General features: G+C 36.3%; 1 protein-coding gene across 5 annotated transcripts in view; it reads left to right on the top strand.

Moving 5' to 3' along the window:
* Positions 1 to 4,452: 4,452 nt before the first annotated feature.
* LOC124952794 (blood vessel epicardial substance-like) overlaps positions 4,453 to 14,917 on the top strand; it is a 41,212-nt gene continuing 30,747 nt past the window's right edge. For 2 of the 5 annotated variants that reach the window (XM_047503195.1, XM_047503189.1), the window contains exons 1-2: positions 4,453 to 5,044; positions 6,782 to 7,278. The gene's annotated coding sequence lies outside the window, so the exon portion shown is untranslated. Of the gene's footprint in view, positions 5,254 to 6,781; positions 7,279 to 14,917 lie in introns of all 5 variants that reach the window. The other 3 variants (XM_047503190.1, XM_047503191.1, XM_047503188.1) reach the window with 3 other exon arrangements.

The raw sequence follows: 14,917 nt of genomic DNA, 5'->3' as shown, positions 1-14,917 counted from the left end.
TTCTTTAAAGGGAAAGTAAAGAGAAAAAAAAGTAGAGTTACAAAGCGCATCGACCTCCTTTTGTCTATAAACTAGGAACCATAATGCGATTTTTTTGATGTTAATTAATTCTACGCGATAACTTCTACTTACATGACTCTTTCGTGGCATATTTGATCGTCTAATATCGGTGGTGGATATCTTTCTCTTCAAATTTGAGTTGTAAATGAGGTATCTCCCTGAGGTACGTCGTCGATGATCAAAGTGGATTATACCGCTTTGAATTTTGTTTACTTCACTGGCATGTTACGTGAGAAAGCTTCGATATCATACGAAATCAGTATGGCAATATTCTACTTTAAGTAGTAACAATCAAGATTATAGTCCTACATAATGGTAATTTGAAAAAAAACGAAATTTCACAAAGCGATAATCGTTGGTTGAATACTTTTCTAATCTCTTGTTACGAAGCCCGCGCCAACTTTGATTCGGAATCAGAGCGCGGGAAACAGCTTGAGATAATTAACGTATAAAATGTTTATACGAATATGCCTGGAATTCGTCCAATGTGTTTATGAAGCGAACGTTTTGCTTGGCCGATTACCAACTCGTTTTTGCACTGGACGACCTCTTCCAAATTTCTTTTCTTTTTTCTTTTTCTTTTTTTCATCCGTTTTTCTGTTCTCAAGCAGATCGCTATAAGGACGCGGGCGACATTATTAGAGATTTTTCGTATCCGCTTTGCGACAAAGCCATATAAATTTTTCTATTTTCTCCTTATCATTCGTTTTGCCATTTCTTATTCTCTTCTTTTCACTTAGACAGCGATCTTTATTCCGGATTTAATAAATCCTAAAGTACAAAGAGCTACGCTGAAGAAAAACTTTGAGCGATATTTATGCAGACGCGTTTATAAAGATTTTAGTTACAATAACAAAGCATTTTCTTCTTGAAAAAAAAAAAAAAACAATTTGAAAAGCATGTTTTGATGTAAATGAGTGATGCTTTTTACATCGAATCAAGCTTGAGATATTTCTTCGAAGAAGTCGGGATCGTCCTAGAACTTTCTTCCACGAATTGATCATTATAGGATTAAACTGATCCGGACATATAACTCATGTAATTCGGAAGGGCAACGAAATCCTATAGGAATGATAACTACCTAGATATAATCATAATAAAAGCAACTCCATTTATATTCATATCACGTAGTAGCAACCTCAGTGATCTCTTGAATGTATCCGATGGAATGGAATCGAATCGAAGATCTTTCGCTCGGTGATCTCAACGAAGACATTCGTTGAACGTTTAACACCGCAAAGAGAGAGAAAGAGAGAGAAAGAAAGAGAGAGAGAGAGAGAGAGAGAGAGAGAGAGAGGGAGAGGAAGAGTGGAAGAGCTCGGCTTTAGTTTAATACAAAGACGAGTTCGTCAATCGGGGCCACCGCATCGAAATGCAAATTTTCGTTCGAGTGACTTCGACCGAACAGGATATCCTTTGATCGCTAATGAAACATCCTAATGCATAGCCACGTTACGTGTGGAGAGCGAAACTCTACCTTTAGATGAAGCAGAAGAGAGAAAGAGAGAAAGAGAGAGAGAGAGAGAGAGTGAGAGAGAGAGAGAAAGAGAGAGAAGTGAGGGAGTTGAAGCAGGGGTCCGGAAAATCAATTGGGTCAATTGTTTGTACTGTTAGTAAAACAAATATTTGAGATAACCAACCATCAGGCGAACCCCCGTACATTGTGGAGAGCAACATTTCACCCTGGAAGGGATAAACTCCGAATGCTCTGTTACTACTCTTTCTCTTTCGTGACGGTAATATAGTCCGCACGGAACTAGTCTGCTTCTTTTTCATCCCTTAACGAGCACGGTGAGTACTCATTAACCTCGTTATGTCACCGTGACGTATTACCGTATTTCTCCATCGTATGTCTTTCAGTAATAATCGAAGAAATTTATCTGCTATATGATTTCCGATATGCGCACTATCTAATGAAGGGAATGAAGAAATTTTCAAAATGAAGTTTTATAAAGTATCGAGTTAAAGAATCATACTTTTTATTTGTATGACATACTTTATCATGACATATGACACACTGAAGCTCATTAATGAGTAGTTGGAAACGAGTTTTTGTAAAAATTGTCTTAAGAAATACTCAGTTTAACTAATACTCTCTTTTATTTAATATCTTATGATTCATATTGTGGTCGAATTAATTATCAAATATATTAAATAAATAGGCATAATAAGGCAAAGTAGGATCAATAAACATAATACAATTTATTGATCCTATTTTCGTATGATAAGGACGAAATTGGGAAGCGTTGATTGTTATCGCTATTGATGCCGACCCGTCCCTGCCTAACGTTGGCCTGTTTTTCTGAGGAAACGTAGTTCGTGTTCTTCAGCAAGAAGGGGCAAACGGCTAGACACAGAGATTGCCATGAACAAAAGCGAGAACTTTGATAGATCAGTAGGCCACAAGCTGGTAGGACCAATTTAGCTACCCAATTAACATTTGAATTATTATCTTTGGTCTCGATCTTGTATGGTCAGGTATAATTTATCTAGAGAGCGTGAACTCACTCTCTCTAGAAACAACGGACTTGTTCTTGAAATAGCACTGTTTCTCCAAGTGCTTCGTCCACAGTAGTAGAAGATTGATCTAATGGCGAAAACCAATGGTCGAGGCATCTGCAAGTGTAATCGTTCCTAACCTTACTGAAACACCTACTTTATTCCATTTCCCTTTCCACCGTGACGCTTATATAGAAAGAGATCTATTACTTTTGTATTCCCACACATTTCGATTCCCTTTGTTCTCTTATTCCTCAGCCTTTTCTTTCTTAGCTTACATATATATCCGTTTATATGCTTCCATACTCACGTTCTTCGTCACGGTCGATGCACAAGGCCCCGCAAAAGTTTGGCGATGCGCGGGCTACGTTTCTGGCAGCGATTACATATCGACAGTTGCGATAAATTATGGAAACTCCAGAACGAACAATCTCACCGACGATACACCGATTCTCTCGATAGTAGGAAGTGGCTTAGGGCATTAATCACAGTGGAGAAATGCATATGCGTAAAATTAATTACGCGAAGAAACTTGGAAACGTTCCGATAGAATTTATGTTTTATTGTCGTCGATTTCTCGATACTCTCAACTTTTACGTCAGACATCGAAGGAATAACGACCAAGATTATTTCGGTTAGTACGGTTTAATGTATCATGTAAGCATTATCGTGAACTCTTTTTCTTCTTTTTGTTGGTAAGTTACGATAAAACAAGATCGTGGAACTTTTCAAGTGGATACGCGACGTTTTATAGATAATCCAAGGGAAATAGCAGGCTATAGGCAATCTTTCGTTGATTATAAAAAATTCGCGTGTAGAAAATTATCTTGATTTTTTCGCTGGTAATGAAACTTTAACCATAACAGATCCACAAAAAACGTAATAATCAAAAATAAGTACGTTTTTAGAGATCAGTTCGAATATGATCCTGTAGTATAATTAGTGTCACTGGACTCTCCCTTTTTCTGTACTTTTATCTTTCAATGATATTACTCTACGTTTATAGGAACTACCTGTAACAATTATCTGTACATTAATGCAGCACCTCGTTTAAATTGGTTATCCATGACTATTTAATGATGTTGCATACGTAGAGTTATTTTTACGTACTCGAATTTATAAATTTTTTACGATAATTTTATATAAGAAAGAAGGTATCGAACAATTGTGTGAAAAGATCACGTGAGTCCTTGCATCGCGTGCGTCGCATATTTCGCGCCTACACATCCGGTGCGCGTGTTTCAGTGTTGTACAATGCGGGAAAATGTGGAGACAAAGAAAGACAAAGAGAAAGAAGGAGAGTGCATTGTAATCGTCTAAGAGTGGTGGTAATGTACCTGCTTGACGAGTCTGAGCATCCTCGAGTTTTTTTCTCCGCCATAGTTTATTACTTACGTTCGACTACCATAGTTCGACCATTAACTATTAACGTTTAAACGTATCATAGTATTAACCAACTTCAAGTAGAATAATAGCATGGATTTGTGAACATCAAAAAGACTTGAACGAAGATAAAACGAAACAACTTAGCTCGAATAAAAATTCAAAGATAATATTCTCAGAAGTTAAAGAGTCTTTGGGAATAACGTACAAAAGTGCGATGTAGTATCAATGTTCCAGAAAGACTGACGGATTCTGTACGATATCAAGCTGGTTGAGAAAGAGCGAGAAATATTAGTAAAGGGTTTTCATCCCTTTCTTAAACGGGAGACAGAAAAAGAAAGGGAGAAAGAGGGAGAGAGAGAAAGGGATAGTTAAAGGATTTTGCAGCAGGTGCTGCCACCTGCTCTGAGGGCGTGGCGCTAGTTCCAGCGGAGCTTAGTCTAACGAAAGCTCCTGCATGCGACGCACCACTGGAGCAGCAGCAGCGGTCGCTTTGAGGTCGAGCGAGAGAGCCCCGAAGAGAGAGGGTGGCGCGCGCGAGAGGGTCGAGGAAAGAGAGAGAGGGAGAGAGAGAGAGAGAGAGAGAGAGAGAGAGAGAGAGAGAAAGAGAGATATAGTAGTAGCGTGCGCGCGTGTAGTAGAGAGGGACTATCCTCGAAAGGATAGGACGGATAACGACGAGAAGGAAAGAGCGAGAGAGGGAGAGAGACAGAGAGAGAGAGAGGGGGGTAGAGAAGGAGAGAGAAAGATAGAGGTTGAGAAAGAGGAGAAGAGCGTGTGTGCGCGCGCGCGTTCGCGCGTAGAGACGCGTGCGTCCTCGTGTGTGCTTGCGACGTATCTCGAATAGCAGGATTGCACAGAGATGAATGGACGGTTGGTCTGCCGTGCCTTATCGCGACGATGATATCGAGAAGAGGCCGAATACGAGACTCCACCGAGGCGTCGTCGGAAGCATCGGGAGGACGATATGGCTCTGGGGCTTTGCTCCCTTCATCCTCCTTTTCCAGGACGAAATCGACTGAGGATACTTCGTTCAAGACGGTGGTGATTATCGGAGAGGAAGAGCACTGTAGCCGGCAGTGACCATGGCGCCTCTCGTCGCGTGCGTGTAAACAGTGTTCAAAGATCACGTTCGAATTGTGTCCTTCTTTGCTGCTACACGTCCCTTCCTATTCTTACTTGCATACTTCGATGTCATCCCCTATTCGTCTATCAAGTGTTGAGTCTTCCGTGTGTTGTACGAAGCATCGGTGTTACTGCGGGGAGAGAGAGAGAAATAAAGGGGTGGAAATGTTTTAGAAAAAGTCAAATGTATTCATTCTTCTCTACAAATCCTTTTTAGTAGTGAAGGTATGATTGAATGAAAGAGATCATAAAAAAAGAGAAAACGTATTAGGGTAGAAAACCTTTGAATTTCTTTTGTCATTTCCTTTTCTTTAAAGAAAAGGAAATGTCTCTGTCTTTCTCCTTCGTTATCTCTATCTTTCTCATGGGAGCTAAACGTGATATGTGAAGATTTCTTGCTGACTTAACAAGTGGAGAGGCAAGAATGGTTGTTCGGTCTTCCTTGGGGTCCTCATACGAATAATTTAATGCTAACAGAGGATCATCTCATCAGAATGTTTTTCTTCGTTGGGCCTTGGAATGAACAGAGATTTCTCCAATCCTTTTCGTTGAATTTTTGTTTCAGATTTTCGTTTCTTTCGACGAGAGAACAATTATTGCTTCATCGCAACGTGACCACAACGAGCACGGCATGTGCCTTATCCGTTTAAATGCGGATTCTGTGTTTCTCCTACTTGTTCTACATATTCATCCTCCATGTTGTGTATGTGTATGTCCGTGTATGTATTATCGTGTGTTATCACTAACGGTAGATACTCTCAATTATTTCATTCTTATCTAAGATAACTCCTATTCAGTATCTCATTGTTGTTGTAGAAGATAAAGGATCATAATATTGTGATAAGAAGAAATGAAAGTTTGGATTCTCGTCCGCGTTCCGTCTTATAGTGATGCTCGATGATTATCGATGCAAAAAAATTTATTGCACGAATATGTGTTTTAGGAAAGATTTATAGCTATTGTCGAGAACTTTTAAAATATTTATATTCATCATACGAAGTCTCGAGAATAGATGGTTTGGACGGAAAGAACATTTCGATCGAGGAGTTGCGATAATCTAGTAGGGGTGACCTCTTCTCTCTTCCTCTCTCCATCTCTCTCCATCTCTCTCTCTCTCTCTCTCTCTCTCTTCCTCTCTCTTCCTCTCTTTTTCCCTCTTTCGTTTTTTATTTGTCTCTATCTCTTTTTCTCGTTTAAAAGCGAAAGAAAGTTCTTTCTGAATTCGTTCGCTTTTTTCCAAGCAATGTTGCAAACGCAACGAGCACTCACAAAATACAAGCTGAAACTCTCTCTTTCTCCCCGTATTTCTCGTTCTCCTTTCGATTACATTGCAAAGTAAACAACAGCATTGTTGTTCTTCTTATTTCGCCAACTTCTCGAGATTAAATATTTCTTCGCTTATAGTTACTTCTTTCGATGGATAATTCAGTGAAATTTTAATCTTAATTGAAAAGCTCGCGTATGAGAGTTTGTTGTTAAAACATACCGATTAACAAAGTTTTTCGAAATTCAATATCTTTGTTAATGAACATTCAGTAATATTATCTGAATGATGTTGATAAAGATCATGCATTTATCCGTAACCCTTATCTTTCTTTCCACAAGTTCATATTCAAATGATGATTTTTGTTTTGATCTAAAAGATCGGATGATCGTTATACAAAAAGAATATGAAGGAGCAGCAGGAGTGACACGTGATTTAACAATGTTACAGGCGTAACGGCGGACGAACGTGTGTGCGGTCGGTCGACGTAAAAGCGTGACGATATCGAAGAGCACAGTGACTCGTTGCTGTTTAAGTATACATATATGTATATATGTATTGCATGTGTGATAGAGGAATTGAAGGATCGTGCGAGTGACGGATGTGGCGACGTGGGAAAATACGCTGACGATTTTCGTACGTTCGATCGGCTTTGCCAATTTCCAACTATCCCTAAATACCCTACGTGACTATCTCGTTCTCTCTCTCTCCTTCTCTCTCTCCCTTTCTCTTTCTCTTGCATATATAATTATCATTGTGTACAAAGTTCGCTCTCGTTAATCAAGTCAGTTGCAATGGTGTTGCACGAAGTGGTGATCTTCTACGAGGCCAATTTGGATAGAGGAAGCTCAGCACCTTTATGTCCACTGTTGTTGACGCATACTTACAGAAGACTGAGGTGTATCATCCCACATTCAAAACAACATATCGCTTATCCACCATAAAAGGTAAGAAAATGATTGAGGTCAAAGTTAGATCTGTAATTTTGCCCATTTTCAATCGACGTAATAATAAAAACGAGATTTCATCATATACAAATCATCTGGACGTCTTTTATTTATTTTTCATTGCACTACTTACCTATTACTATAAAATACTTTTCCAAGTATAAACGGGCACCGTATTAAAGCTATCGAGTCTGTAAACCGGCTTTTATCGTTGCGAGAGCAAAAGTGTTTTTTACTTGGTTACGTTGTACCTGTTCGCGTATAGATACCCCATAAAAAAAGGAGAAAAACGCATAAAAGAATCTCATTGCTTTGGATGTCGAATAATTTACTGAATTTCGAGAGTTAATTTCCAACTACTCTGGATTTTGGATTTTTTAACAAATCTTTAGTTCTAACAATCGTAACGACGAGGTGTTAAAAAATTAATTGCATCATGCGATCTTAGCACATTACCTTTACCTGTTGCATCGTGTTCGTGACGACGTGTACAAAGAGAGGGGGGTAGTAAAGAGAGTTTCGTGGTTAAATGAGTCGTGACGTTTGTAAGTTTTCCCTGACAATTTGCGACAGAATCGATTCGATTTGCGTCAACCGCTCGACGACTTTGTTCAACTCAGCTTTTAAAACTACGCGATCGTAGATCGCAGTGGGGATTACAATTGTCGTACTGCCTTTGTTTTCACTTTCAGAAGTTGAACTCCCTCGTGATTATATGTCAGCGATAGTTATTATCAGATTTCTTTCAATGGTTCGATCATTCAAAGTTACGTATTATAAAAAATGAAACGAAAGAAATTCATTTAAATGAATTATATATTGATATTATTATAAATTCTTTGATAATACTTTCTGAACATATTTCGATGATCAACGCCGAGAAATCTCGATAATTTCAAGTTACTAATTGCAAGGATACTCGAAATAATTCAAATAACGATACCGTGCATTGATGTAGTTCCTCCGTTCATGATGGCACAACACAAATTATTAGAGCACGCGCTGTTCATGGAAGAACCAATAAAGAAAAATGAAATTTGAATATGTTTTACGAGAGTTTTCAAATTAAATTGTTTTTTGAGATAATCGAAACAGTCAACTTTATTTGTTATTTTGATTACCCTCGAATCCGATTAAGAAAATGTATTCTTTAAAAAAATCATCTAATTTTCTTTGCGACGAACTTATTTTTCGGAGGATCTCATCCACCATTAAAATTATAAGACTAGGATGATAATTTGTTGGGCTAATCCTCTCGTGAGAAATAAAACGTGTCGGTAAGCGAGTTTACTTGTAATGTGGTATGTATAATGTAAGAGACTCCGAGGAATTAAGTGGACAAAATTTAACTCGGTAATTCACGTAATATCAATGATCCTAACTTTGTGAATTTTTTATTAAAAAAAATTCTCCGAACTTAAAAAATTAAATTTAAATCACACGAATCCCTAATTAAGAGAAAATCCCATTGGTAGGATGATATCTTGTGAGAATATTGACATTAAACAACTTTACGAAGTAATTACCAATAATAATTATAGTGATAACTATCGTCTTTATAGATACGACTTAGGAAAGTAGTTTCGATCTATTTAGTGGCCTCCTATTACATTGAAATGTTTGTCCATTATGATGCGGTCAACACCACGGTCGGTTGCATATAGAAGCGATCCTATTGGATAATAATGTTTGTTAAATAGTGAAACCATCGAAGAGATAAATACTTATATAATATGGCTAGATATTTATTAATGTATTATATTTCTTTTATTCAAGAATGTGCGACCATGCGTCAATATTTACTTTCCAGGCATACCTCTAATCCTTAAGAAAAGCCGATTGACTGTCTTTACATGGAACAACACTAAAAGTGTTTACTCCGTAAGTCTTCCTCCCTTTTGTAAATATTCATGCATAACTATGAACGCAAAGTACGCGAACAATATCTCGGGAATAAAATTCTTGCGGGTTTAATATTTAAATACAGTGACATAAGATATATATATATATATATATATATATATATATAAAATTGATAAAGCTTATACTTTTGTAAGTGTTTACAAATCAGGCATTAGGAAAATTGTTAACTTAACATATTTGTATTTGAGAAGAGTTTAAAATGTTTATATAATATAATTATTCAAAGAAACTTTATTTTAGAGGTGAATGTTAGATTTGACTTATATAACATTTAAATCTTCCTTACGCTTTATGAAAATTTCAAATAAATACGCATTAAGTTAGATAAGCATTCTACAAAAACCTTTTTCGCTAATTACTTACACGCTCATATTTAGGGAAGACGGTTTTAATTGAAAAAGAAAGATTAGAAGAAAAAAAGGAGGATAGAAAAGAAAAAGAATAATGGTTGAAATTTAATTGAAATTCGGTTAGATTAATTAGCAATTAGGGCTTTGCAATAAACGAAGCTAATTCGGAGTGGCATAAATCGACAGATGTGGGAACACAACGACGCGTGATGTTCTGGAAATGACCGTCTGTGAAATCCAATGGAGCTTGAAATAATTACAGGCTGGCATCCTCACAAAAGTTGTATGGATCGAGCTTGAGCGTATAAACTAATTTCTTACGAAGAAATTTTTAATCTATTTTATGAATATGTGATTTTTATTAATAACAAAAGAAAAAACTTTTGCAGCCATGAGATTGAAATATTCGCTAGTTGAAAAAAAAACATCGACTTTAATTACTTTACGAGATAAAAATTGTCACGCTTTAGAAAGGGCATCATTGATTCCCTGGATATTTGGGAGATGTGATCTTAATAAATTTCTTGTAATAATAATTTTTGATAAAAATATTTCTTGGATCACACTTTACATTCGTCTTGTTAAGAATAATGATTTGTTGCCGATTTAATTCACAGAACGTGTTGTGTGATGAACATCGACACATACAATAATTTCTTTCACGACTTTTCTGATATCCAAAAGATATTTGACATGTGTTTTACCCTCGCCTTTTAAATGTTCCTGTTGGCATGAAACAAAAGCTAGTACCGGTCTTTGTCCCGAATTGCATAGCAGTTATTATTACACATCAGTTATTTTCTCACATGCACGCTCGCGACGAATTGACTTCCATCGGGTTTGCTGGCATACCGTGAATGGTAGAATTTCGCCTTTCATCTTTTCAATGCACTCAGGCCGCTCGTACCATGACACTTGCATTCTCTAGAAAAGTATGACCTAGTCTTGCAGTTACTTGCACGAGTAAAACATCGCGAAATAAGCACTATCTCCTTTTTTTCGACCTTAGATCAATCGCCTTCTTCTAATTTTCATTTTCCTTTTTGTATTTTTTCTTTGTTTCTCTTCTTTCGTTTATCTTATAAATTAGAATTTCTAATGGTCGAATTCGTTAATAAAATTTGACCGAAGAACATGAAAAATAAGCAGGGTTTACATGCTTATCTTTTTGACGAGTTTCTAATTGCCTTTAAATAGTGGATTTGCTTATTGTTAGAACTAAGCATCGAGCCCTCTGTATTCTCAAGATGCGCAGTGTAAAGTTCTCAACCTCGTAGACCCACATCGTTATGTGAATCACAAGACAGTAGAACTTCTAGTACAATCAAGAATACATAATACTCTACGCATTATTTTACTTCTACATATTCAACATCGACGTCTTTGTCCTTTATCCTATCGAGCTCTTTCAACTTGCAACTTCAATAGTTTCTTCCCTAGTTTCTCTTAATTATTCGATTAAATCATTCCAAGTAGTAATTACGTAAATGAAAGCTAGTTCGGAGATAAACAATAAAAATATTTCACACTATAGTAAGGGAAAAAAAATAATCTTCTAGGTATTTCTGTGTATTTCGTGATAGGAATAAATTTATTCAGTTAAAGTTGGCAGATAAGTCGACTTTGGAACATCTTGAGATGGAACAAGGAATGGTGGGTGGAAGTTAAAACTTTCGTAAAAGCAATAACCCGTTACGTTCGGCACACGCTCATGGCTCGTCTTAATCTTCTTGTCTATAGCGTGCTATTAAAGTGTCACCATGTGTGCGATACATTGCAACCTTTAGCTTCGACAGCTGATACCGATAAAGATTTGGTGTTAAAATAAAAAAGAGAGAAAGAGATAGAACTAAACGCCAGTGAAAAAGTCGAACTTTCATATACTCGTGATTTAAACGTCAGATAACTTAATGTTATTAACTTCCCCGTTGAAAAATCTACGGATATAAATTAAAGTCTTCAAACTTTTAAGGAAACGATGCAAATATATTAATTTTATCATCCATTTTCTAAAATATTATTTTTAAACCTAATCGTCTACGGAATCAGTAATATTCTTACTCGAATATCGAATTTACTTATAGCTATAATCGTAATAATGGAAACCTCCCTTTCTTTCTCAAACGATATCCATTCAGTGAATCGTTCCCTTGTCAACCCTAGCTTATTCAGGGAAATTCGCATATCGATCGCTCGGAGTTTCGCGAAGGAACACACGGAAGAGACTACATTTATTTTCATCTCGTCACATTACCTATTTTTCACTTAGATTCAATAGATTTAATATTTTCTATAAAATCTCCTTAATCAAATATCTCGTATTCACTTACTCATGAGCTCTTTCCTTTTAATTACGTCGATTCAACGAAAAGAATAGAAGAAATAAAAGTCTAAAGGTACGTTTTTTCTCTAACGGATCGTTAGCCAATAACGAATGTCTGATCTTTCGTAATCCACAGATGTTCTTTTAGTTCTAAACGAAGCATTGTCCAGGTCTTTCGTGAAATTCGACGAAAGAGACTTTTCTCTAGATAGTGCTAATGTCGATCCTGATTTTGGTAAAAGAAATATTTGAAATTTAATAACTCAAACGATAGCTCTCCTTCAGGGAAGTTATTGGTATCTTCGATAATTGGTTCACCGGAAAACGAGAAGCCATCGACTCATACATATTTCATTCACGTCGTATTATTTCCGTAGTTGAAAGTCGAGGAAAATGAGATGCGACTTTTCCGAAGCGTATTTGGAATGTCGTTGGAAGCTATTTTGGATTCGTTTGCGTTTGGAAAAGTTACTCGACGTTCCTTCGCACATACATACCTTCTTCGCAAGTTTGCTCGCTCGAGGGAAACGAATGCGTAACAAAGTGCCAGAGGAGCTTGGGTTGAGTTCCTAACGAAATCTAATTACGTACCGAGTAATAGTTTTCTTGTTTTTTTATTTATGCTTAAGCGCGTATTATGATATAGTGTGATCTCGAGAGATATTATGAGCAAACTTTTATTGTTTTTTGCATGGTTGATTTTAAGATAGACATTACTACTTGATTTTAATAACCAAGAAATAACATAGAAAGAATTAATAATCCCTCTAAAAAACTTTTTTTATACTTATCGTATGAAAATTTGAAAATTCTTTTAAAATAACATTTACACGTTTTCGTCAAATACGAGAAAACGCCAATATATGATATGAGTTCGGTACAAACATAATCGACTATATTCTGTTAATTAATTCTTTCCAGATAAAGAAAGAACATCGAATCTAACTATTATTATATAACTTATCCTATTTTCGACACACATCAAATAAAGGTATATGAATATCCTAATTTAGGTTGATATATTTCTTTGCTTTTATCGAATATTCAATACAACCTTGTCCGTTCGAGTGGGCACGAAACATTTCTTTATCCCCAATAAGTCATAAAGATTAACTTAATAATACTACGTTCTTTTCCCGTGAGCATCATGTATCAAGACCTGTCCCAATCTTTTCTTTCTCTTTCTTTCTTCCATTGTTACTATGGCAAGGTTGTAAGTCATAACGTGACCCAAATTCTTTTTCTTTCTCTTAAAGTTTCGCGTAGATCGTGTCAGAAGCTAAACGTATGGGGCACGTTTTAAAAACCGAAAAGAAGCTGATTTCGAGAGTCTTTAGGAAACGGTTATTGTAGTGAAATTCTCTCGGGTATGTGGACCACTTAAAGCTTTAAATATTCAGTGTGCAGCGAAACGTCCGTGCTTTATTGGTTAGACGTTGGTCATGAATTAAGTTTTACACGTTCTGTTTCACAGTTCTCGTGTATCACTACTGAAAAGAGAATGATGTAAAAAGAGAGAAATATTGAATTAGCACATATATGTATGTGTCTATGTGTGTGTGTGTGCGTGTACGTGTGTATGTGTTTGAAAAGAAGAAGAAGAAGAAGAAGAAGAAGAGAGACAGAAAAAAAAAGTGAAGTATAAGGGTTGCGTAAACGAGAGAAAGAAGGAATGAAAGAGATGGAGAGAGAACGAATGTGAAAATTTACGCTTTCGAACTGCCTTCAAAATAAATGGAGTAAAAGTCGGTAGAATTTTTGTGCGACATTAAACCGGCAAAATGTTACAAATATATCCAGAATATATGTACGTATATTGGCCACATGGGAAAATAGCATCGATTCGTTTGGTGGTTTCAAAATGAGATATCGACGTTCCACCTTTTGCTTCTATCCTGCAGCACTGGCTGCTCTTTACTAATTCCAAAAATTCGATTGCTTCTATTGGCTCGATCTATGCTTTTAATGTTAATGTCTTTATTTCCATACAGAGTGCTAACGCATGTTCCTTTCTAAAAGTTATTGGAAAGCTAATTTTCCAAATTATTTTTATTTTAGATAGATCGATGTGTCGTTGGAAAACTGAAACCGTGAACTATGCGTTAGCCTCTATTCCATTGTGAAGAAATCGTGATAGAGCCACAAGTGGGTAGAGACATATGTAAATATATCGTATGTATCGCACGCGATATATATGCATGTATGTATGCTCTACTTGCTCGCATGTACGATGTTAACGCAGATTCCTTTATTAATGGATCACGCGAAGTCTCGTAGCGTAGATGTAATAACAATTTGTTGAATTATGGGTGAGATCCATCAAACCACTTTTGACATTATCATTCCTGATATTTACTCGAGTTGATTCGCAACAACTGATTAATCTAGGCAATGTTAATGGTATTTGAGTTATCGATTGATATTTCGTCGCTACGAATTTATTTTAAAGTAGAGCACATCGATCCTTTTTAATCGAGCCCTTTAATACCAACGAATCCTCTGGTTCTTAAGAATGCACTATATTTATTACGTAATGCTGTTTATTATTCCGCTAAATCGATTTCGAATTTCTTCACGAGTCCCTTGATATATGTATTCATCCCTTGATACATACCCTGATCAAGAAACTTTTATTATTATTTTTTCTAAATAACAACTATGGAAACGATAATTCGTGATTAATGTTTGATAAATTTCTCGTTGAACGAGTTCAGTGAAAGTAGTTAGCAATAAAATTGTTCAGAGCGGTGTTATATATTGGGATTTTCACGACTCGCTGGCAAAATTATTTTTTTGATTTTTCATATACGATTGATTACCCATACTTGATCATTTTCGATGAACTTTCAATTGGATCTTTTGATTTGTCAAAATCCTGACTCTCGATCACGTTTATATGCGTTTTCATAAGCGAGTGAACGAATCATGTTAAAACCTTGACAAAGAAATTCCAAAGTGATGCTTTAACCGTACGAGTGCACGGTGCAATTAAATCTACCTTTGATGATACTCTCTTAATGGAGGGATGCTACTGCAATGATGA

Source organism: Vespa velutina, chromosome 11 (genome assembly GCF_912470025.1).
Source record: "Vespa velutina chromosome 11, iVesVel2.1, whole genome shotgun sequence".
Taxonomy (NCBI): domain Eukaryota; kingdom Metazoa; phylum Arthropoda; class Insecta; order Hymenoptera; family Vespidae; genus Vespa; species Vespa velutina.
Note: the sequence above shows the minus strand (reverse complement) of the source record. Positions and strands in the feature narration are given on the sequence as shown.